The sequence below is a fragment of the Dasypus novemcinctus genome, chromosome X (assembly GCF_030445035.2).
Source record: "Dasypus novemcinctus isolate mDasNov1 chromosome X, mDasNov1.1.hap2, whole genome shotgun sequence".
Taxonomy (NCBI): Eukaryota; Metazoa; Chordata; class Mammalia; order Cingulata; family Dasypodidae; genus Dasypus; species Dasypus novemcinctus.
The window spans coordinates 117,893,059-117,919,906 of NC_080704.1; positions in this window are offsets into that span (position 1 = coordinate 117,893,059).

Here is a 26,848-nt window from a genome sequence, read left to right on the forward strand (position 1 = left end):
TTTGTTAGCTCCTGGAACTCAAGAAAATCTCTGTAATATCATTAGATGGATACAAATTCAAGAAATAGTCAGTGCAGAAACTAAATCCCAAAGTTAACATTTTAAAATATTAAAATGTACAGATAAAGAAATCTTATCCAAAGGAAGAGGACAAAAATCCAGAAAATGCCACTGAAGTAGACCAGAAATGAGACATACTAGACAATTAATTTAATATTGATCTTAATTATGCTGAAGGAGATTAAAGACAATAAGAGAAAGAACTAAAGGATATCATGAAAACAATAAATGAACAATATGAGAATCACAATACAGAAGATAGGAAGATTAAAAAGGAACCAAAGAGAAATACTGGAATTGAAAAGCACAATAACTGAAATGAAAAATTCATAGGAGGGATGCAACATCAGATTGGAGCTAGCAAAAGAAAGAATCAGTGAACTCAAAGACAAGAAAATTTAAATTAGTCAGGCTGAGGACTAGAAAGAAAAAAAGAATGAGAAAAAATTAAAATATCCTAAGAGATCTGTGGGACACCATCAAGGTGTATCAATATACACATTATGGGAGTCTCAAGAAGGAGAAGGAGAGAAAGGAGCAGAGGAAATTTCAAAGAAATAATAAGAGAAAAATTTCCAAACTTAGCAAAGACTTGAATATGCCCATTTAAGAACCCAATGAACACCAAAGAAGATAAACTTCAAGAATAATATGCCAAGATAAATGGTGGTAAAACCATCAAATGAAAAGGACAATGAAAAAGTTTTGAAAGCTGCAAGTAAACACAAGGTGTTATGTATAGGGGAGTCCCAATTAAGTTAAGTGCTGATCTTGAGTCAGAAGCCATGGAACCAAGGAAGCAGTGGGGAGATATACTTAAAATGCTGAAAGAAAAGAATTGCGAACAGATAGTTTTATATCCAGCAAGACCTTCTTTAAAAAATGAAGGAGACACCCCTAACTGTGACTTTGGGGAGATTTATTAACCTCTCTGCACCTCAGCTTCCTTCTCTTTAAGAAGGAGCTAAGAACACCTGCCTCATGAGCTTGCATGGGAGATTAAATGAAATACAGAGGAGAAGGAGCTCACCTTATCTCCAGACTCAATAAAATAAAAATTACTTCTTTCAACGGAACTTGTTACCAGGTAGCAACCTTCCAAGGGCTAAAATTCCAGGAGGTTAAGCAAAGAAATAAATATGAACACCTTCAAAGATATGTTTGTAGTTTATTACATATGTTATTTATTACCCAGGTTTAGGAGGGGTTGAGGATTACTGAATGGAGACATTGAGCTTTGTTCTTGTTCTCAGAGCCATGTACAGGACAAGGTTATTTGGCATAATGGACAGGGCAGATGATGTGGAGATAGGAAATTACATTCAAGTCCTAACTCATCCTAACCTAGCCTCTCTGAACTATGTTTTCCCATGTGAAAGTAAGGAGGTGCAAGTTAAAGGAGGCACCACAAAGGCTCCTTTTTGCTCTAAGAACAAATTCTACAGAGATGTGTAAGAATATCTAGCCATTACCTTAAAATATGTATAAAAGTTTACAGGAAAAAAAATAACCCTCTAGATCTCTACCAATAAATACATACACTGATACTGCTGTTATGTTTTCTTTTTTCTTCTTGACACTTCATCAATTCCTTATCTCAATCACAGGTACACACATTGGAGTAGGTCTTTGCCCTTCGAGGTTGCAATCATTTGAATAGTTTTCCGAAACCCCTCCCCCCTTTTTTTCTTTTTCTCTTGCAAATAATGGCATTTATAAGTTCAAGATAAAATATTCAGGTCCTAAAGTTCAATATGAGCGACCACATTTTATGACTCTGAAATGGGAACACATAGCTTATTCATTCTAGCAGTTAGTTCATTTAATTTAGAGGATAGTGATGAGCCTTTTCTATGGCTTATGTTTATATAACTTTGTAAACATTGTTTTAAAATTCTTGAAAAATAATAAATCTTTCCATCCTTAACATAGAAAATAAAGCAAAAATATATTTGTAAGAATATTTTTAAAAAGGAGGACGATAGTAAGACATTCCTAGATAAACAAAAGCTGAGGATCCATTGCCACTAGATTTTCCCTACAAGCAATAAAAAAGGTACTTCTTCAGATTGAAAGGAAAAGATACTAGGCAGTGGATCAAAGTGGCATAAAGAATTAAGCACATCTTATAAAGGTAACCATTTCGGTAATTATAAATGCCATTGCTATTGCATTGTATTTTTTGGTATGTAATTCCACTTTGCACATCCTACAGGTGCTAAAGTGCAAATGCATAAAATCTAATGATGAATTTATGGTTTTTGATTAAAAATGTACAAAGATATAATTTGTAACAAATATCAAATAGGTAGCAGTACTGAGAGGTAAAAGATTAGTGTATGTGTTTGCTATTGAATTTAACTTGGTATTCAATCAAACATGATTATTATAGAGTTAGAGTGTTAAAATTTAACCTCATGGTAAACAAAAGGAAAATATACAAAAAATATATCCAGATAGGAATGAGAAAGGACTCAAAATGGTACAATAGAAACAAATAAAATAAATATGAAGGTAGGCATTCACAGAAGAATTGAGGATAAAACAATGTATAAGACTTACAAAGAATAAATAACAAAATGGCCAAAGAAAGTCCTGCATTATCTGTAGTTATGAAAAATTTGCCATACAAGTAGTAACCAAAAGGAAATTGGTACAGCTATACTAATATCAGAAAATATAGTCTTTAAATAAAAAAACAGAGATGTGGCTGTGGCTCAAATGATAGGGCTCCTCCCTATCACATGGGAGGTCCCTGATTCAGTTCCCAGTGCCTCTAAAGAAGACAGTGAACTGGCATGACAGACAGGTGTGGTGAGCTGATGGAACAAGATGATGCAACGAGAGACATGAGGAAAGCATAATGAGAGACACAACAAAGCAGGGAACAGAGGTGGCTCAAGTGATTAAGCACCTCCCTCCCACATCGGAGACCCCAGGTTCAGTTCCTGGTTCCTCCTAAGGAAACAAGGATGATGAAGAAACACAGCAAGTGCAAACAACAAGTGGGTGGGGAGAAATAAACAAATAAAATAAATCTTAAAAAAATAACTATTACAAGGGACAAAGATCATTAAATACAGATAAAGGGGTCAAATAAAAAAGAATATGTAACAATTATATATGCACACAAGAACAGAACTTCAAAGTATATGAAACAAATATTGATGTATTTGGAGGGAGAAATAGATGGTTCTATATTAGTAGGATATATTCATGCATCACTTTAAATAATAATGGATAGAATATTTGGACTGAAGATCAATAAGGAACTATAAGATTTGAACAATACTCTAAACCAACTAAACCTAACAGAAATATATTGAACTGGGAGGCAGGGCAAGATGGTGTCCAAGAGGCTTCTGGACATCGACCTGGAGAGACTGTTGCAAGAGGAGTGATTGCTCAACATAAAACCATGGGTTTCTGGCACTTGTGCCCGAAGCTTGGGAAGGCTGAATCCTTCCCCTAAGGCTGGTAGTCATGGAATTCCCTGAACACCACCGGTCACATGGCAGAACTTATAAATGAGTTCAGTAAAGTTATAGGTTATAAGATCAATGCACAAAAATCAGTAGTATGTCTGTGCACTAATAATGGTCAATCTGCAGAAGAAATCAAGAAAACAATACCATTTTCAATTGTAAATAAAAATATCAAATACCTAGGAATAAATTCAATTAAAGATGTAAAAGACATATACACAAAAACTACACAACACTGTTAAAGGATATCAAAGGAGACATAAATTAATGGAAGAATATTCCTTATTCATGGATATGAAGACTGCATATCATCAAGATGTCTATCCTACCAAAACTCAAACAGATTTAATGCAATCTCAATAAAAATCAACACAGCATATTTAATGAACTGGGAAAACTAACTATGAAATTTATTGGGAAGGAGAAGAGGCCCCAAATAGCCAAAGACATATTGAAAAAGAAAAATGAAATTGGAGGAATCACACTACCTGACTTTAAAACATACTACAAAGCTATAGTGGATAAAATGGCATTGTATTGGTACAAGGATAGACATACTGACCAATGGGACCGAACTGAGAGCTCTGATATAGATCCTCACATATACAGTTATCTGATATTCGACAAGGCCACCAAGTCCACTCAACTGGGAGAGAATGGACTCTTCAACAAATGGTGCTTGGAGAATTGGATATCCATATGCAAAAGAATGAGAGAGGATTACCATTTCACACCTTATACAAAAATTAACTCAAGATGGATCAAAGACCTAAATATAAGAGCCAAGACCATAAAGGTCATGGAAGGCAATGTAGGGAAGCATCTACAGGACCTTGTAATAGGAAATGTCTTCATGAATGTCATACCCAAATCATGAGCAGCAAAAGAACAAATAGATAAATTGGGCCCCCTCACAATTAACACCTATTGTGCCTCAAAGGAGTTTTCAAGAAAGTGAAAAGACAGCCTACCTAATGGGAGAAAATATTTAGTAAACATATATCTGATAGGAGCCTAATATCCAACATACATGAAGAAATCCTATATCTCAAAAATAAAAAGACAAACTCATTCAAAAAATGGGTAAGAGATTTGAACAGACACTTCTCCAAAGAAGAAATACAAATGGCTAAAAAGCACATGAAAAGATGCTCAACATCACTATTAGGGAAATGCAAATCAAAACTACAATGAGATACCATCTTACACCAATTAGACTGGCAGCTATTTAAAAAAAAAAACACAGGTCTACAAGTGTTGGAGAGGATGTGGAGGAATGGGAGCCCTCTTCCACTGCTGGTGGGATGTAGAGAGATCCGGCCATTGTGGAAGACAGTTTGGTGGTTCCTCAAAAAACTAGCTATAGATTTGCCATATGACCCAGCAATTTCATTGTTGGCTATATACCGAGAAGAAGGGAAAACAAGGACATGAACTGATATATACACACACCAATGTTCACAGCAGAATTATTCACTATTGCCAAAAGTTAGAATCAACCCAAATGTCCATCAACAGATGAATGGGTAAAGGAAATGTGGTATATACATACAATGGAATACTACTCAGCTGTAAGAAGTAATACAGTACTAACACATGGGACAACATGGATGAATCTTGAGGACCTTATGTTGAGTGAAGCAAGCCAGGCATTGAAGGACAAATACTACATTACCTCTTTGATATGAATCAAGCAAATCAAGCTGTCTCAGACAGCTAGAGACTAGATGATAGGCTTACAAGAAATAGGGGGACAGAGGAAGGTTGTGAGCTGATGCCTACATGGGTGAAATCTACGATAAAGTGGAGGTAAGTAGTTGTGCAGTGAAGGGATAAGACGGGGGCATAGGGATACTATTAGGTGAGACTTTGCAGGCTTGAGGGAGACTAGAGTTGGGAGGATGGGTAAGATGATACATGGAATTGGGAGGAAGGTTGGGGGAGCAGGTGAGCACAGGAGATTGTTAGGCACATGGGTGAAACTATAATGTTGAGAAAACTCTTCAGAAAATATAAGGCAGGATTATTGTTTAAGGTGTTTGATGGGGCGCATCTGGCACAGGGCGTACCTGGGGCAGGGTTCTAGTGAGTGTGTAGTACTCATCTTGTCATAGTGTGTTAAATCAGTGGGTGGAGACAAGTACAATGAATGGGAAGGTGTTGTACGCCCATCATGGGGAGGTCTAATGTTCTCAAACTGAGAAGAGAGTGTCTCAAGAGAGAATGGATGGCTCCCAATGGTGTGGAGGACAGACTTGTGTGTCAAGCCCCCAGCATTGTTGCAAGTATCTATGAATCTGGTCCTTCAAGCAGTGAAGCATGGTTGTCACTGTGGGCCCCGAGGAGAGGGGGAGAGAGGAATAGAATAGATGGAAGATGGGGTAACTGAGGGTGCAATGGACGTGTTCCATAAGATAATGCAATGATAGATATAGGCCATATTAAATCTCACCAACAGTCTATAAAAGTGTATAGTCTAAAATGTAAAGCAAAATGTAAACCAAATTGTGACCAAAAATTTATAAAAGTGTGCAGTCTAAAATATAAACCAGAATGTAAACTATAATGTAACCATGGTTAGTACCTATGTTTCAATATCTGTGTATCAGCTGTAGCAAATATAACATCCACATGTAAATAGGTCATTGCTAGGGATGGAGGAAAAGTGATGTTGGGTAAATGGTAGTCCCTTATATTGTATATGTGACTTTACTGTGATCTAAAACTTTTATGAAGATAAAATTAAAAATTAAAAAAAAAGATGTTGACACTGAGGAAGGAATGGAAGGGATTGCCTTGCCACTATACATAAAGGGCAACACCTATTACAGTGATGAAAGGCATCATCAAAAACAATGTTTTATGGTATTTTTCATTTTTAATATCCAATTTATTTTTTACATTATTTTAGTTTTTCTAAATTAATATATATTCTATTTCTAATCTTTAAACCTATCATTACTATTTCATTTTTCTACTAATTGAATTTGGCAATATATTAGGCTTCACTTTTGAAGAAGTTTTGGATCACAGAGGGGTTCAACTATGGCAGGGGAGGAACACTGATGTGGGGTGTCATTGATGGGGGAGGCATGGGTGGGAGGGAGTTCTCCAGGGCATGTATATAGGGTATAGAAATATGTTTGGATATCCATTGGATATTGTCATAGTAGGTAGAGTTACACATGACACCTGAGGGACTGCTGAGTTCCTAGCTGGCAGAGCTCTGTCACATTCCCCAATGGAACAGCAACAATCTCCCAAATGCAAGGGCAAGGACCAGTGAAGAAGGATGATCCAATGATGGGCCCTTGATACTGATGACTATGCTTATGAGCCTGTGTGCTTTAAATTTCAACTAGGCCTAAAGCTGCAGGGTATCTAACAGTTACCTCCTGAGAGCCTCCATTTTGCTCAAATGTGGCCACTTTCTAAGCCAAACTCAGCATTCAAATGCATTACTTTCCCCCCAGCATGGGACATGACTCTCAGTGATGAACCTCCCTGGTGCTGAGGGATTACTATCAATCACCAGCTGGTAAGCAACTAGAAAAAGACCTTGAATAAAAAGGGTAAAAGTTAAATAAAAATGAGTTGATATGGCTAACAGACTTCAAAATGTGTTGGGAGGTCATCAGAGGGGTCATGCCAATGCACCTCTCAGCTGGATTCCAGAGATAGCCAAAGTAGATACATCCCCAGGTACTGGTGCTCCTGACAGCTACAGAGACACACAGGTTATATGGTCATGGCAGACAGCTCTGGAGTTCACTGCCTTGCCAGTAGGCCCTGCTTTGGAATTTGTGCTCTTGAGTGTGATGGAGTTGGACTCAGATGTAACCTCTCTACACATGCCTCTTTTGTCACTTTTACTGAACTTGGGCACTGGGGTTGGTGTATGCTCAGAATACTTGAATCTCTGGACTGTCCATATGCCAGCTGGGCGCTGAGCCTCAACAGAGATACAACTCCTAATCTCTGGTTTGTTAGACTTACCCAGTCAGCTAACAGGGAGGTGAGGATGGTCAACCACCACATCACGGAATCAAGAGAGTCTACAAGTGGGAAGCAGACTTGCCCCAGTGGTTAGGGCATCTGTCTACCAAATGGGAGGCCCGTGGTTCAAACCCCAGGCCTCCTTGACCCATGCAGAGCTGGACCATGTGCAGTGCTGATGCGTGCAAAGAGTGCCCTGCCACACATGGGTATCCCCACACAGGGGGGCCCCATGCACAAGGAGTGTGCCCCGTAAGGAGAGCCACCCAGTGTGAAAGAAAGTTCAACCTGTCCAGGAATGGTGCCACACACATGGAGAGCTGACACAACAAGATGATGCAACAAAAAGAAACACAGATTCCCGTGCCGCTGACAACAACAGAAGCGGACAAAGAAGAACGTACAGCAAATAGACACAGAGAACAGACAACTGGGGTGGGGGGAGGGGAGAGAAAGAAATAAATAAATCTTTAAAAAAATGAGAGTCTACAACTGCAAGCAGGAGAAAAGCATCCATCAGCCACATGGGATGGAAGCCCCCTCTCAATTTAGAGGTGGAGTGGACATCACCATCCCAGAGTCCACAGGATGGAGGAATAAAATATGGATTAGAGTGTACTTACTGGTATTCTACTATAGAACCGTTATGATTCTAGCAATGGAAGAAATTGTATCATTGATGTCGATACAGTGGCCATGGGAGTTGTTGAGGGCAGGGATTGGAAAGAAGAGATGTGATATGGAGGAATTTTCAGGAATTGGAGTTGTGCTGGATGATATTGCAGGAACAGATGGAGGTCATTATTTATCCCACCATATCCCACTGAACGGACTGGCGGAGAGTGTAAACTACAATGTGAACTATAATCCATGCAGTATAGGAGTGCTCAAAAATGTATTCACCAAATGCAATGAATGTGCCATACTGATGAAAGAGGTTGTTGTTGTGTGAGGAGTGGGGTGTGGGAAGTGGGGTAAATGGGAACCTTTTATATTTTTTAATGTAACATTTTGTGTGCTCTATGTATCTTTAAAAAAAGACAATAAAGTTTTGCTAAGAAAAAAAAGAAATAATCGAAAACTTCATTCAACAGGAGGTGAATACACAGTGTTTTCCAGTGAACATGGATCATTCTCCATGATACACCATATATAAGTCTCACAACAAGTCTCAATACATTTAAAAAAATATTGAAATCATGCAATATATCTTCTCTGACTACCGTGGATTGAAACTTGAAATCAGTAACAGAGGGAGAAAGGGGAAATCCACAAATGTTTGGAAATTAAACAACATTCTCTTAAACAAACAATGGGTTAAAGAAGAAATCACTAGGGAAATCACAAAACATCTTCAGGCAAATGAATTTAAAAGTATAACATACCAGGGAGCAGATGTGGCTCAAGCATCCCACATACAAGGTCCAGGTTCAGTTCCCAGTACCTCCTAAAAACAAACAAAAAACACAAACAAACAACAAGTAAACAAATAACAATTTAAAAAAAAAAACAGCTCAGAGAGGCTGATATAACTCACTGATTGAGCATTGGCTTCCCACGTATGAGGTCCCAGTTTCAATCCCCAGCTCTGGTACCTCAAACACAACACAACAAAACAAAAGTGGAACATACCAAAACCTATAGGATGAAAGAAAGGCAGTACTGAGAAGGGAATCTGTTGCTCTAAATGTGTATTTTAAAAAAGAAGAAAGATCTCAAATCAGAGACCAAACCTCAAAACTAGATTTTGAATACAGAAAATCTGAAAATTCCACAACAAAGCTTTTAGACCAATAAATGAATTTAGGGAAACGGACTTTGGCCCAGTAGTTAGGGCGTCCGTCTACCACATGGGAGGTCCGCGGTTCAAGCCCCGGCCCTCCTTGACCCGTGTGGAGCTGGCCCATGCGCAGTGCTGATGCGCACAAGGAGTGCCGTGCCACACAGGGGTGTCCCCTGCGTAGGGGAGCCCCATGCGCAAGGAGTGCACCCATAAGGAGAGCCGCTCAGCGCGAAGGAGGAAGCAGCCTGCCAAGGAATGGCGCCGCCCACACTTCCCGTGTGGCTGACGACAAGAGAAGCGGACAAAGAAACAAGACGCAGCAAAAAGACACAGAAAAACAGACAACCGGGGAGGGGAGGGGAATTAAATAAATAAAAATAAAATAAATCTTAAAAAAAAAATAAATGAATTTAGCCATGTAGTAAGGTACAAGATCAATACCCAAAATTCAGTAGCATTTCTATTCACTAGTACAATCAGTAAAAGAATAAAGAAAAAAATCAATTTACAATAGGAATTAAAAGAATCAAATATCTAGGGGTAAATCTAGCAAAAGATGTAAAGGATTTGTACACAGAAAATTACAAAACACTGATAAAAGAAATCAAAGAAGATCTACATAAATGGAAGCACATTGTTTATTGATGGACTGGAAGACTAAATATTAAGATGTCAATTCTACCCAAAGTGATTTACACATTCAGTACAATCCCAACTAAAATTCCAACAACCTTCTTTACAAAAATGGAAAATCCAATCATGAAATTTATATGGAAGGGAAAGTTCTGTGAATCTCCATAGCTGTTTGATACAGAAGAATGAAATTGGAGAATATTACAAGTCTAGATCTTAAAACATATTACAAATCCACAGTAATCAAAACAGCATGCAGGGAGCAGATGTAGCTCAAGTGGTTGAGCACATGTTTCCCATATATGAAGTCATGGGTTCAATCCCTGGTACTTCCTAAAAGCAAACAAACAAGAAAACAAACTCTCTTTGGGGAGCAGATGTAACTCAGTGATTGAGCACCTGCTGCCCATGCACAAAGTCCTGGATTCAATTCCCAGAACTTCCTAAAAAAAAGAAATACAGGATGGTACTGGCACAAGGACAGATATATACAGCAGCTGAATAAAATTGAGAGTTCTGAAATCAACCCTCACATATATGGCCAACTGATTTTTAGCAGGCGTGCCAAGACCACTCAATTGGGAAAGAATAATCTCTCAACAAATGGTGATGGGAAAACTGGATGTTCATGTGCAAAAGAATGAAGGTGGACCCTTACCTCACAACATATAAAAAAATCAACCCAAAATGGATCAAAGACCTAAATATAAGAATCAAAACTATAGAACACCTAGAAGTAAACATAGGGAAGCATCTTCAAGACCTTGTGTTGGACAATGATTTCTTAGTGTGTGTATCCAAAGCAGAAACAATCACAGAAAAATTAGATAAATGGGACTTCATCAAATTTTTAAAAAATTGATGTTTTAAAATTGGGTCATCAATTGTAACAAATGTACCACACTAATGCTAGATGTTAACAATAGGGGAAACTGTGAAGGAAGAACAGTCATATGAGAACTTTCTGTACTTTCTGATCAATTTTTCTATAAAAGTAAAAATTCTCTTAAAAGTAAAGTCTATACATTAAAAATATTTCTAAAAAGGTAACTTTTGTGCATAAAAGGGCTTTGCCATGAAATTAAAATGACAACCTACACATTTGGAAAAGATATTCAGAAATTTTCTGACAAGAGTTTAATATCCAGAATGTACAGAGAAATCATGCAAGTCAACAATAAAAAGACAAACAACCCAATTTAAAAATGGGCCAAAAACTTGAATAGACATTTCTATAAAGGGGAAATACAAATTGCCAAAAAGCATATGAAAAAAATGTTCAACATCATTAACTACTAGGGAAATGCAAAACAAAACTACACTGAGAGGGAAGAGGAAGTAGCTCAAGTGGCTAAGGGCTTGCTTCCCATGTGTGAGGTCTTGGGTTCAATCCCCAGTACCTCTTTTAAAAAACTACACTGAGACATCATTTCACATGGTATAGAATGGCCATTATTACTAAAATAGAAAACTACAAGTGCTCGAGAGGATGTGGAGAAATAGGAACACTCTTTCACTGTTGGTGGGAATGTAGACTGGTGCAGCCTTTGTGGAAGACAATTTGGTGGTTCCTCAAGAGATGCAATATAGAATAGCCATTACTAGGAATATATTCAGAAGAACTGAAAGGACACTACCTGACATTCGCACACCGATGCTAAAATATGGAAACAATCCAAGTATCCATCCACTGATGAGTGGATAAACAAAATGTTATATATACATAAAATGGAATACTATTAAACTGTAAGAAGAAATGAAATCAAGAATCATATGACAACATAGATAAACCTTGAGGACATTATGTTGAGTAAACTGTCAGACACAAAAGGAAAAATATTGCATAGTATCTCTAATATGAAATAAAATGATGAGTAAACTCTTGGAGGTAAACCCTAAAATAGAGGTTATTAGAAAATTGAATGTGTGATGAGAATGGGAGATGATGCTTAATGTATGTAGAATTTTGAACAAGGTTTATTGTAAATGTGTGGAAATGAATAAAGTTGATAGTAATACATTATAGTGAGTGTAACTAATACTGATGATTTATAAATGAGATTGTGGTTAAAAGGGGTAATCTGTGGATGTAATATTTCTATTGAAAGGATGCTAGAGAATAATATAGGGACTGTGTAACATAGTGATTTTGGTGGTGGATGAAGATTGTGATTAATAGTATAAGTATTAGAATGTCCTTCCTTTACAAAGTGTTAAATATATGGTGATACATGGGAAAATTTAACTAATATAATTTATGGATTATAGTTAACAGTAGTATTGTAATACTTTGCAGCAATGGCAAAGAAGATATATCAATTCTAAGGGACAACAGTAGGGAATACAATGAGGTGTGAGATTTTCCCTTTTGGAGTAATGAAACCATTCTAAAATTGATTGAGGTGAGAACAGCACAACTCTGTGATGAATACGAGAGGCACTGAGTGTACACTTTGAATGGATTGTGCGAAGCATGGCACTGTATAACACAATGAATCCCGTGGTGGAAGATGGACTATGGTTAACAGGACAAATATGAGAACATACTCTTATGAACTAAAAGAAGCACATAATAGTAATACAGGGTTTCATTAACTGGGTGGGTTGGGAGGAAAATATACCAAATGTAAGATATTGGCTATAGTTAGTAGTAATATTTTGATGATGCTCTTTCATAGTTTGTAATAATTATTTAACAACGATGCAAAGTGTTAGTAGTGGTGTAATGTATGGGAGCCCTGTATGATGATATGCATGCTTGTTTTGTAAGTTCACAACTTACACTATACACTTACCGTTTATTGATGTTCATATATGAGTGATAAACTTCAATTTAAAAGGTTTAAAAAAAGAAATCATACAACTCAACAATAAAAAGTCAAACAATCCAATTTTAAAATGTGCTAAAGACTTGCCAACACATTTCTCCAAAGATATACACATAGCCAAAAGCACATGAAAAGATGCTCAATATCATTAGGGAAAGTGCAAATCAAAATCATAATAAAATACCATTTCACACCCACTGGAATGGCTACTGTGAAGAAATGGAAAAATAACAAGAATTGGAGAGGTAATGGAGAAATATTTACATTTGTCAATTTTGTTGGTGGAAAGGGAAAAATGGAGCAGCCATTGTGGAGGATAGTTTGGTGGGCTCCTCAAAATGTTAAATACAGAATAACCATATGACTTACCAATTCCACTTCTAAGTATATACCCAAAAGAATTAAAAGCAGGGACTCAAAGCAGATATTTGCGCACTGACGTTCATAGCAGCATTATTCTCAAAGCCCAAAAATGGAAGTAGCCCAAGTGTCCATCAACCTATGAATAGATAAAATGTGCTATAAACACAATATGAAATATTATGCAGCCATAAAAAGAAATGAAGTTCTCATATATGCAACATGTATGAACCTTGAAGTCATCATGTTGAATGAAATAAGCCAGACACAAATGGACAAACATTTTATGATCTCACTAATATGAAATAATTAGAAAAACAAATTCATAGAATTATAAGCTAGTACGTAAGTTACCAGGAGTCAGGGTAGGGTTAGGGAATGGGGAATTAATGCTTATATTGTACAGAGTTTCTATTTGGTATGATGGAAAATTTTAGGAATGGATGGTGGTGATGATAGTGCAAAATTGTGAATGTAATTAACAGCGCTGAAATATGTATCTGCCTGTGTTTAGAATGGGGAAATTTTGCTTGGGATATATGTTACTATAATACATTTTTTTAAAAATCTATAGGACTACACAATACAATAGTGATCACTATATGACCCATGCTCTATAGGTAATAGTAAAATTATAAAAATGTTCTTTCATTGATTATGACAAATATACCTACACTAATGCATGATGTTAATAATAGGGTGGTATATGAGAAGTCTGTATTGTATTCATGATATTTCTGCACACTTACAATTTCTATAATAAAACTATTTTTAAAAGAACCAAAAAATAATGAGGGAGTTTAAGACATTACCACATAAACAAAGTTGAGGGTTTTTGCCAGCACGTGACTGGCCCTACAAGAGTTGCTAAAGAGAGTTCTGTAGGTTGAAAGAAAAGAACAATAGATAATAGTTCAAAGCTTCATGCTGAAATAAGGGTCTCCAGTAAGGGTGATGACATGGGTGTATATAAATGCCAGTACTACTGTGTTTTTGGTTTGTAATTCCAATTTTTACTTCCTACAGGATCTATAAGGCAAATGCATAAAATATACTGATAAATCAGTGGTTTGGGACTTATTAAGTATAAACATGTAATTTATGACAAAAAAATTGTAGCACTGGTGTGGAGAAAGTGGCCATTGTAGTTGCTGAGGGCAGGGAGAAGGAAGAAGAGATGTGATGTGGCGGCCTTTTCAGGACTTGAAGTTGCCCTAAATGATATTTCAGGGACAGATGCTGGATTATATATCCTGCCATAACCCACTGAATGTACTGGAGGAGAGTGTAAACTATAATGTAAACTATAATCCATGCGGTGTAGCAGTGCTCCAAAATGTATTCACCAAATACAATGAATGTGCCACACTGATGAAAGAGGTTGGTGATGTGGGAGGAGTGGGGGGCCTGGGGTGTAGGGTATATGGGCACCTCTTATATTTTTAACTGTAACATCTTTCATGATCTATGTATCTTCAAAAAATACGATTAAAAATTTTAAAAAATAGTTTTTACTTAGAGATTTGAAAGTTTTAAGTGCATTGATTCTAGGCTTCATAGATTGATGTTGTAAAGTTCAATTCAGTCTTGATTTCTGGTCTGTATGAAAAAAAGGAAACAGCTACATATGCCTTAATTGTAGAAATGTTTAAAGCATGAAGGAATAACATAAATAATTTTGTGGAAATAAATATGAGCACAGACAAATACCCTCATTTTCCAGAAAAATATAAATTACCAAAATTGAACTAAGAATAAATAGAGACATTTAAATAAACCAATAACCACTAAGTAAATGGAAATATAGCCTAAAATCTCCTCATCAAATATACCACAGAGGTTCCAATTGTTTTATTTAAATAAATAGCCTAATTATTTTATTTGTTTGTAACTAAGCTTGTTAACACTATATAATGAAAATGTACAAAGAATAATGTTGCAGTATTTGGTTAGATTTAAGTCAAAGACATTCATTAATAAGGAAATTTTCAAATGTAAATATTCCAGAAATTTCTCTAAGCCATCTTATCAGAACTGTGAACATTACCATACTTTGGAAGGTATTGGTGTACATTTGAATTAAATTCAGAATTTTTCAAAATAAGCCCTAATTAATTAAACTATTCTATATTAAACTAAAACAAGGCATTTTGTAAAATGTGGTCCTGAACAAGTCACAGTAAAAAAATAAACATATACTTAACTTCCACCTCCTCAAAATAGAGGCTACTTTCTGTTCCTCAGGCTTGGAAATGAAATGAAGAGCAGCCTGTAAGCAACCTTAGGTAGGGGCTTACCAAAACAAAGCTCAAGCAGTTGAACATGGACACTTCTAAAAGAATTTGGGGAAACTTGACCAAAGGATCCAAATTCTGCCCAAGTAGCAGTGCCACTGGACATGCATATTTTTGACTTTCATGAGAATTGGGGAATTATCAGGGATTATTTCCTCAAATACTTCTCTGCCCCTTTACCCTTCTCCATCTGGAACTTCCATAAAATGTTTTATATGTTGGTATGCTTTGTGCTATCATTCAACTCCCTAAACCCCTGCTCAAATTTTCCCATTTTTTCTCTCTGTGCTCTTCTGTCTTTTCAATTTCAACTGTTCTGCCCTCTAGTTCACTGATTCTTTCTTCAAGGATTTCAAATCTGCTGTTGTATGCCTCTATTGTATTCTTAATCTCACTTACTGTGTCTTTCATTCACATAAGCCCTCTTATTTTTCTATTCAACTTTTCAATTTTTTCTTTGTGCTCTCCTACTGTCTTCTTAATGTATTTTATTTCTTTAGCCATGTTGCCTTTCAATACCATGATTTGATTTAGGAGATTTGTATGAACCTCACTAATTAGTTGTTTCAAGTCCTTGTCTCATTTGGAGCTTTGAATTTTGTTCCTTTGCCTGAGCTATATCTTCCTTTTTCTTATTATGACTTGTAATTTCTTTCTGGTGTCTGTACATCTGATTATGATGGTGAGTTTACTCTAACGGTCAGTTTCTTTCTTTTGCTTGGGGATTTACTGTTCAGTAGCTGTGTGCTACCACTTTTCTTTGATTCTTGGTTCCAGTTGTTCTAGATCTTTAGAAATGCCTCTGTTTAATTGCTCATATCAGGGTTAAGGACCCATTAAAGGAGTGCAGGCCAGTTTCCAAGGGCCTTGGAGAGGGGGGATGTAAAGTAAAGGTGCCAGGTTGCCTCTTTTATTTATTATTATTTTCCATTCTTTTCATAGCACCTCTCAGCTCAGACCCCAGATGCTGGGGGAAATGCATTCACTGTAACTCCATCTAGGCAGGTGGTATCTAAGCAATGTCCTTGAAGGTGGGCCAAACCTCACAAACTTTCTCAGAAGATGCTCTCTTCCCTTGGCCATCCACACCCTCCCTCTGCTTCTTTAGCAACTAGCCAGGGGCTATAGGGAGGGTATTTGTGAAGACAGATTATCTTTAGCTCCCTGCCAGCTCTTAGGGTAAACAATGTCAAAGTCCCACCTGGTCTGGATGTTTGCCACCACTGAGATGCAGCAGACCAAGTTTGCTGGCCAAAATCTGCATTTTCTGAAGGCTGTGACCATCTCTATTCCCTTTCTTGGACCTCTGCAACTGCCTCAGTCTGTAGCCACCAGCCAGGGGCCAGAGAACCCACTACTGATTATACCAAGGATGGGGATGGGCACCAGCAGCTTCTGCTGCAACTGTACTCATGGGATTTTTCCAGTCAGCTAAGACCCCTTTCCTTCACTCCTCTCTTTTCTTGGTTGTATCTAGCCTTCCCCTGGTGTCCTAAGCCCTAGAACAGCTTTCTGGACAGTTTCTGCCTGTCTTCTAGCTATTTTTCTAGGAGAGAAGTGAGCTTTCTGCCTCTCTCATACTCCATCTTCCTGGAAGTCTGGTCTGTGGTTTTTTATTCCTCCATTTATAAAGGACTCCAATAAAAGGATTAAGACTCACCCTGGATAATGCCCTACTGAAGTGATATAATCAAAAGGAAAGTCCCTTAACTGAGTATGGTCTAAAGGTCCCATCTAGAATAGGTTTACACCAAATGCCCATCAACAGACGAGTGGATCAATAAAATGTGGTATATACACACAATGGAATACTACTCGGCTGTAAGAACAAACACACTACAAACACATGTGATAACATGGATGAATCTTGAGAACCTTATGATGAGTGAAGCAACCCAGACATTGAAGGACAAATACTACATGACCTCAATGATATGAAATAAACAAGCTGCCCTAGATAGCAAGAGACTGAACGATAGGCTTACAGGAAATCGGAGGGTGGAGGAAGGATATGAGCCGATGTCTGCAGGGGTGGAATTTAAGACGAGATGGTGGTAAGTATGAACACAAAGAAGAGATAAAAGGGGGGCAAGGGGTTGCCTTTGCTTGGGGCTTTGCGGGTTTGAGGGTGGCTGGGGAGGGATGGATGGGTAACGTTGCCCAAAAGTGGGGGGAGGGAGGGGTAGCATACGAACCAGGAGAGGGTCAGGTGTTGGTGGAGAGTAAAATGCCGAGAAAATCATATCAAAATATAATAAAGAGGGTTACCTGTTTAGAATGCTCGGAGGGGAGGGTCTGATGCAGGACGGGCTCCTGGGGAATGCCTAAATGCTCATTCTGCCAGAGTGGGTGACACCATGGGGTAGAAACCCAAGTAGTGAGAGTGGGGGTGGACCCACATCCTGGGGAGGACTAATGCCATCAAATAGAGGGAACTGTATCCCTCGAGAGAAAGGGTGGCTCCCAGGGCATTGGGGCAGTTGAGTAAGTTAGGACCTGAACACTATTCCATCTATCTCTGGAAGTGGCTCCTCAGGAAACGGAGGTTGGCTATCACTGAGGACACCAAGGTGGAAGGGAAAATGGACGTTAAATGTGTGGAACCAAAGTAAATGGGGGGTAAGAGAGGAGTTTCTTGAGAGTACACAAGGATGGATATAAAACATGTAATATTACACTATAACATATAGGAGATGACAGACTGATAATGTAAACCATAATGTAAAACATAGGATAACTAAAAATGTAAAGAACTGTGTATCCTAAAGTATGCACCACAATGTAAGCACAGATGTCACCTTGTTAGAAAGCTAATGTCTCAGACTCTGTACATCACTTTAAGTAAATATGATATGAATAGGGCGTAAGAGTATCACTGTAGAAGGGAAAAGGTTTTCTGGTGGATGTGTGGGAGTGCTGTATATTATATATATACATTGCTGTGGTCTAGGACTCCTGTGAAGAAAAGCTGAATAATTAGGGGGGGGGGGGGGGGAAAGAAAAAGATAGGATGTGGAATTTTTTCAAGCCAACATTCTTTATCTAAGTTCTTTATCTAACTTTATCCAAGTTCTTTATCTATCCTTTAAGCTCATCGCTATATGCCATTCCCTAGCAAGGGACCATGAAATTATATTGGGCTTCAAATTTCGGGGAGTTCTGGATCACAGAGTGTTTCAACAATGGCAATGGAGGGATACTGGTATGGGGTACCAATGACAGGTGATATATGGCTGACAGGGAGCTGTACAGAACATATGTCCAGGGTGCATGGTAATGTTTGGATATACTCATAGTGGCAACAATTAAAAACCACAGTAGGGGGGATACTGGGTTCCTGGCCAGTGGTGCTCTGTCGTGGTCCCTAGGGGAGCAGCGACAGTCTCCCAGGTACAGTGGCGGGGACCGGGAGGGAGTGAGGGTTCAACAGTGAGCCCCTGATGCTAATGACTATGCTTGTGAGCTGATAAACCCAAAATAAGAACAAGGCCTAGAACAACTTTGTGCCTGGGAATTTCCTCCTGTCAGCCTTCATGTTACTCAAATGTGGCCAGTTTCGAAGCCAAACTCAGCATGTAAATGCAATGCCTTCCCCCCAGCGTGGGACATGACACCCGGGGATGAGCCTCCCTGGCAACGAGGGACCACTATCAACTACCAACTGATGATGCAACTGGAAAATGACCTTATACGGAAGGTTCAATGCGGATCAGCAGAATATCCATGTCTACATAAAATACCATGACTTTAAAATGCTGTTTGACCTAAAGTAAGGGGGAAATGGAAAGGAGAAATGAGTTTATATGGCTACGAGTTTCTAAAAAAGAGTCTGGAGGCTGGCAGAAGGTTTGCCCTCATGCACAACTGAGCAGAGTCAGAGAGACAGATAAAGCAGATACAACCCCCAGATATTGGTTCCTTTGAGGGCTAAAGAGACCATCGGGAGTTATGGTCATGGCCGATGGGGTTAACTACCAGGGCAGATGGCCCCTCTTTGGAAATGGTGTTTATGTGTGATGAATCTGGACTCAGATGGGATCTCCCTTCATAAGACTTTCATGCCAATGTGCTGGAGGTGCAGTTAATGTTGGGGTTTAAGATATATTTAGGGGATTTGAATCTCTGGACTGACAATGTGATAGCCAGATCCTGAGCCTCAACAGACTCCAGCACCTACAATCTGATTTATTGGACTTACCACACTCAGCTAAGATGGAGTTGAAGAAGGACAACCACCACACCATGGAGCCTAGAGTGATTACAACTGAAAATGGGAGGATTGCATCCAACATCCAGGTGGAATCTGACCCTCCTCTTGACATAGAGGTGCAATGGACACAACCAATCCAATGTCCACATAGAAGAGGTGGCATTGGAATGGGAAAAGTGGACATAGTGGACGAAGGGTATGGGGAAAGGCAGGAAGAGATGAGAGGTGGAGGCGTCTTTGGGACATGGAGCTGCCCTGGATGGTACTTCAGAAGCAATCACCGGACATTGTAAATCCTCACAGGGCCCACTGGATGGAATGGAGGAGAGTATGGGCTATGATGTGAACCAATGTATATGAGGTGCAGAGGTGCCCAAAGATGTACTTACCAAATCCAATGGATGTGTCATGATGATGGGAATGAGTGTTGTGTGTGGGGGGAGAGGGGGAGTGGGGGGATGGGGTTGAATGGGACCTCACATATATATTTTTAATGTAATATTATTACAAAGTCAATAAAAAATAAAAGAATTTAAAAAAAAATAGAATAGGTTTACATACACAGGAATGGATTATCTGTAAGAACAGGATTTTGTGGGGTCCACAAAAACCCCAAACTGCCACAGACAGACTCCACAGGTTATGACCAAAACTCCATAGGCCTTTCCTCACTCAAAATTCCAGTTACAAGTTTGGTGGCCTCAGCAACCCACATTTCTGACCAACTGACTAGAAATTTGGGGGTTTACACCACCTCCTTCGGTTCTGTAATTCACCAGATGACTCACAGAACTTACAGAAAGTGCCGTACTAAAAATTATCATTTTATTATAGTAAAATAATACAAATAAGAAGCAAAAGGAAAAGACTCTGAAACACAAGTTTCTGTGTCCTTTCCACATGGAATCATAAAGTATCAATCTCTCAGCATATTAGTGTATAATATCAATTACAGGAGCGCTTCTGAGCTTCAGATATCCAAGTTTATATGGGGTTATATAGGTTTGATTGGTGTAATCAGTGCTCAAGTGGTTGAATGCAATCTGCCATCATCCTTCCACCTCCCAAAAGTTGGGTAGATTGGGTTGACAGATGTGGCTCAAAACCCCAACTCCCTAATCACATGGTTGGTCTTTATGGTATGACCAACCCTCCATACTCTATAGAGTTGTGGCTGGCTCCATAAACATGTTAGTATATACACTACCAGGTGTGGTCTGGGGTTTACAACGAATAACAAAAGATGCTACTATCAAGGGAAAAAAATGTAGATGTTACCTACCCAGGAACTAGAAACAAAGACCAGTCAAGTTTTTCAATATACAATAGTGATGGTACAATGCAGGATAATGTTACCAGAATAAGGAGTTATTCTCATCATATTGAAAAGCAAGAGTGGTTTATTGCCAGAACATGGGAGCAAAGAGAGTGCAGAACTCAATACTTGGAGAAAGGGTAAATAAGGATGGTCTCTGAGAGTTAAAATAGTAGAATCCCTAAACAAAATGTCATTAGCCAACTGTGAAAGCCAACCAAGAGAATGCTTGTAAATGTGTGGCTTAAGGTTTGGAAACATCTAAAACTCTAATTAAGGTAGTCATCTCAGAGAGAACCAAAATGGAACATGAATGTAATTAAGTAACTCAAAACCTAGTTATATGTTCTACTGTAATGAGCCTCCTCCATGAGACAGAGCAATGTCAGTAAATATTTTTTGAATAAATGAATGAATCTGCTTGAAAAGAAGTGTCAACAAAGAAAGGGAAAATCTAAGGAGCCCAAAGCAAGAAGTTGTCTTCTACATGCAGTCCAGGGTACAGGATATCTTACATAAATATAAGCATAGGTATGGATATGGATGTGCATATGAATAGAGACAATAAAAGTATAGACATGTATGGAGACCTGACTCTATGTGCTTCATTAATGCACATCCACCACTGGACTACAGACCCACTCTCTGTGTGGGGACCAGATCTTAGACCTTACTGCATTGACTAAGGTAAATTTCACCTTCTGTGGTCTTTTGGTAGCCAGCCAGTTTGCATTCATCTAGTGATAATCTCTACATTTGTAATGGGCTGAGTTAGACTTAGCACTGTAACTACTTCATTATTTTTTAAAACTCTACTGACTGAACATTGAAAAAAACAGCCATAGCATCAGGGAAGATGTTTAAAAAGTAGAAACCATGCTAGAAAATCAGAGTATGTAATTCTTGCTATGTGATTCTTCTTTCTACAATCTTATGTTGGGAGCCCTTGAAAGTGTGTTGGGCAAGAATAATATCTGTACAAAAATAGTCCTAATCCCATTGTGGTAGCAAGAGTAGGTATCCAGTGTCACAATGATGGGAGAGAGTGTTGCTGTGGGGGGAGTGGGGGGTGGGGGCGGGGGGGTTGAATGGGACCTCATATTTTTTGAATGTAACTTTAAAAAAAAAAAAAAAAAAAAAAGAGTAGGTATCCAGGTAGCCTTCCCCTATCTCCATAGAGGATACAACAGTCACAAAGGCACTGCTGCAGCTCATATTCTGAATAAAAAACAAAACCAAGTTTTCCAATTCCAACCCACTAGGTCAATGCCAGGCCTTGCTTTGCTCGGCAATGCCGTTACACTTCTTTAACAAAAGAAAATTGTAATGTCTCATTAAGTTCTTTGTGTCAATCATAACTATAAAAAAGGAGTTTGATCCCTCCTTGATTTATTCTTTCTCTCTCTCTTTTTTTTTTTTTTTACATTTTTGGTCAAAAAGTCAACAAAAAATATTCACTCAGATAGAAAGGATATTATGTAAATAATTAGCCCATTCCAGGATTATGTTGCACATATATAGCAGAGTGGAAAGCTTAAAAAAGAACTCAAATTTGTAGTTGGAAAGGACAGTTCATGAATTTGGGAAACAAAAACTGTCTCTGTAGTGCTGCTTATACAGAATGCCTGAAGAATTGACTATGCAGGTTAATAGAATAATCCCCCAACCCAGACCTGGATTCTTAACTCACGAGGAATCACAAATCACTAGAAACCAAAATGCTAATACCATACTGAATTCAACAGAAACTTCTCATCAATTGATAAAGATAATGTGTTACAGAATTATGTGGAGCCAGGGTCATTGGTATGTACACCAATTCCTCCACATAAAACCAAAAAGAGATAGCTTGAGAAGAAGCTTTGACAATGCATCTCTAGGATAGCCAGCTAAGAGTCTGCTCAGGCTGGCACCCAGGAGCACCTGGTCAGGCTCATCTTTTTTTTAATCTTTTGTTTTCTTTTTTGTAAATGATACATAGATCATACAAAATGTTACATTAAAAACCATAAGAGGTTCCCATATACCCCACTCCCCACTCCACCCACACTCCTTCCACATCAATAACCTCTTTCATCAGTGTGGCACATTCATTGCATTTTGATGAATACATTCTGGAGCACTGCTACATAGCATAGATTATACTTTGCATTGTAGTTTACATTCTCCCCCAGCCCATTCAGTGGGTTATGGCAGGGTATATAATGTCCCGCATCTGTACCTGCAATATCATTCAGGACAACTTCAGGTCCCCAAAATGCCCCCATATCACACCTCTTCTTCCCTTTTCCTGCCCTCAGCAACTACCATAGCCACTGTCTGCACATCAATTACCCATGTGGGATCTAAGCCCCCTCTCGATTTAGAGGTGGAGTGGACATCGTCATCCCAGGGTCCTCAGGATGGAAGAATAAAATATGGATTAGAATGGATTTACTGGTATTCTACTACAGAATTATTGTGACTCTACCAACGGAAGAAACTGTTTCATTGATGTGGAGATTCATCTTGAAGATGCTTTCTTTCTCTGATTTTATAGGCTGAACCACAACTTCATCACCTATGATTTGGTCTCCTGAAACTGAATTTTTTTTTAAAGTTGGGTTTTTTGTTTTGTTTTTATTTCTCTCCCCTTGCCCCCCCACAGTTGTCTGCTTTCTGTGTCCATTTGCTTTGTGTTCTTCTGTGTCTGCTTGTATTCTTGTCAGCAGCACAGGGAATCTGTGTCTCTTTGTTGCATCATCTTGCTGCGTCAGCTCTCAGTGTGTGCGGCCCCACTCCTGAGCAGGCAGCACTTTTTTTGCACTGGGCGACTCTCCTTATGTGATGCACTCCTTGCAGATGGGGCTCACCTATCCGGGGGACACCCTTGCATGGCACGGCACTCCTTGCGCACATCAGCACTGTGCACGGGCCAGCTCCACATGGGTCAGGAGGCCCTGGGTTTGAACCCTGGACCTCCCACGTGGTAGGCAGGTGCTCTACCAGGTGAGCCAAATCTGCTTCCCATGAAACTGAATTCTGAAGCATCTAAAGGTAACAATAGTAAAACTTTTACCTGATCATTAGCCAATGTCTCTATACTCTTTAGGTGCTAACAGAAATATTTACCTAAATATCTTTGTAGGGTTTTTTTGCTTTCAAAGAAGATAGTGCCAATAACAAAGACTGGTGAAGATTGAAAATCGTCCCATCAATCAATGTTTTGAGGGCATCCATGATCCTCAGTTGATCCACTGTACTAGGAGTGAAACATTTTGTGGAAGATTGGGGAAAGTCTAGAACTGCACTAAAAATGCCAACTGCCAATAAGAATTGGTATGTGACATCCTCACCTTGTTCATGACCTCCTCAACCTGCTCTGCATTTTTCTTCCTAACTTGTTTCAGGTATCCTTTCCTTCAGACAAAGTCTTGATTTCAGCCTTAAGACCTGATGCCTGATACACTTCTTCCGGAAAGGAAAGAACTTTTTGCTAGACCTCACCACAGCTCACATTTGCCACTTGGATTACTCTTTTTTTTTAAAGACTTATTTATTTATTTATTTATTTATTTATTTATTTATTTATTTATTTATTTATTTCTCTCTCCTTCCTTCCCCTCCACCCCGGTTGTCTGTTCTCTGTATCTATTTGCTGCGTGTTCTTCTTTGTCCGCTTCTGTTGTTGTCAGCGGCTTGGGAATCTGTGTTTCTTTTTGTTGCGTCATCTTGTTGTGTCAGTTCTCCATGTGTGCGGCACCATTCCTGGGCAGGCTGCACTTTCGCGCTGGGCGGCTCTCCTTATCGGGCGCACTCCTCGCGCGTGGGGCTCCCCTACGCGGGGGACACCCCTGCGTGGCATGGCACTCCTTGCGCACATCAGCACTGCACATGGGCCAGCTCCACATGGGTCAAGGAGGCCTGGGGTTTGAACCACGGACCTCCCATGTGGTAGACGGACACCCTAAACACTGGGCCAAGTCTGCCGCCCCTGGATTACTCTTACTCTTCCTGCTGTAGGTAAAAATTTCACCCAATCCGGAAATGAAAGCAAATCAAATTTGGAACGTTGAGAAACTTGGAAAAAGACAATGTTGTTCACATGGAGGCTCTGAGGACCCTTGCAAGTGACATAGATCCAGTTGCTGCAATACCAGCACCAGCAATGGCAGTTCCTCCAGTTCAGATTCCACTTGAAGATGCTTCTCCTGCTGCGAGTAGTGGGATAATGTGAGGCAGAAAAGCAGGGATCAGATAATGAGAAGATGGAGGAAATGCCAGCCCCATGCCCAGCAGTCACTAGGCTGTATTTGAAGGGGTGGCCCTTGTTACTAAGAGTGGAGGAAACATAAGGAAGAAAAGCAGCCATAAAAGGGGGGATAGAAAAGAAAATATGACGGTGTAACTTCCTTGACCTCTTAAAAAAAAAGAGCAAAAAGATTGTGGGTAGTCCTTGGCCTCTGTCAGTACAGGCTTGGACATCTTTCACAATTCTGACTCTAATACAGACCATTTTTGCAGATACTTTACCAGTTGGTAATGATGAGTCAATGTGGGGCAGAAAAGTAGGGGTCAAAAAGTTGAGGTGGATGAAATGTCAGTTCTTCCTTGGTGTAGAGCACATAAGCTGATGCCCCTTGGCCTGTGGGGGTATGGCCTGGTGCCCCCTTCTCGGTAATAGCTCCTATGCAGACATCATTTGAGGAGGGACACTCTCTGGAAGACATACATTCCAAGCCTAACAAACTCAGGAGACAGAGGCATATAATGGGGAACAGCTACAGAGCACTGCAGAGTCAACCCTGGAATTATTTCAGGGTTGGAGAAATGCAAAGAGATACTGGGTAAATATGGACTTCTGGGATTGTACAGTGATGAACCACGCTAGACAAGTTGACTGTTATTATTGTGAGGAACTCTGCTCACAAGAGAGGATGGAGGCTTTGACACTTACCAAAGCCCACACACAGATCAGTACTTCAGTAATGGGAATGAAAGGGTCAGAGATGGAAAGGACTGAATCTCAGACAGTGTGAACAGAAAAATGGGGAAGTTTTTAAGATACAGAAGAGAAAAGAAAGATGTAAGGAACACTCTGGTCCTGAAGTGCTACTGTACTTTTGGTTGAGAGAAATATTTAAAATGCCACTCTGAGGAAAGGGAGGTTCACTACACAAATGGTAAGTTTCTCCCTATTTTATATGGCAATATCACAATTACTCTCTTGATGGACAATTTCTCTCCCAATCGAGTTGTTTAAGTTAGAAGGTAGTAGATCCTCTATAACTGGCACATTGAGGGTAACACTTAAGAGGAGTAAGAACACACTTCTATCAGTTTTCTTTCCCCTAAGTTTCCCTACAGCTTTGGGAAAAGTCTCTTATTTATGGCTAAATAAATAGTATTGCAACTTTGGATTATAAACCAATAACAGAATGTTTATTGGATTCTGAGAACACTTCTATTGACTAGAAACTGTTATTGTATGTTGTATATTAAGTTGTAAGCTGCCTGGAAGATTGCATTTAGTTCTGGGACTCTCCAGTTTACACAGATGTTAAGAGGTCAGACTCTAGAATCACAATGCCTGGATTCAAAGTCCAGCTTTGCTGCACTCTGTTATTCTGAGCAAGTTATTCATTTCTCCTGTGCCCAAGTTTCCCCCTCTAAAAAATGAGAATAACAATAATACATGTATGGGAGAGTTGACATGTGTGGTAAATGAGCTAATACACGTGAGGCACTCAGAAAAGTACATGGCACTCATACAATGTCACCTATAAATTACTTTATCTTTCATCATAAAATTACATGGAAGGGTCTGGTACTGTAGTATTATGTGCCCTAAAAGTTATATAAATGGCAGTGCATCCATAAGATGGAATACGATGCCTTCATTTAA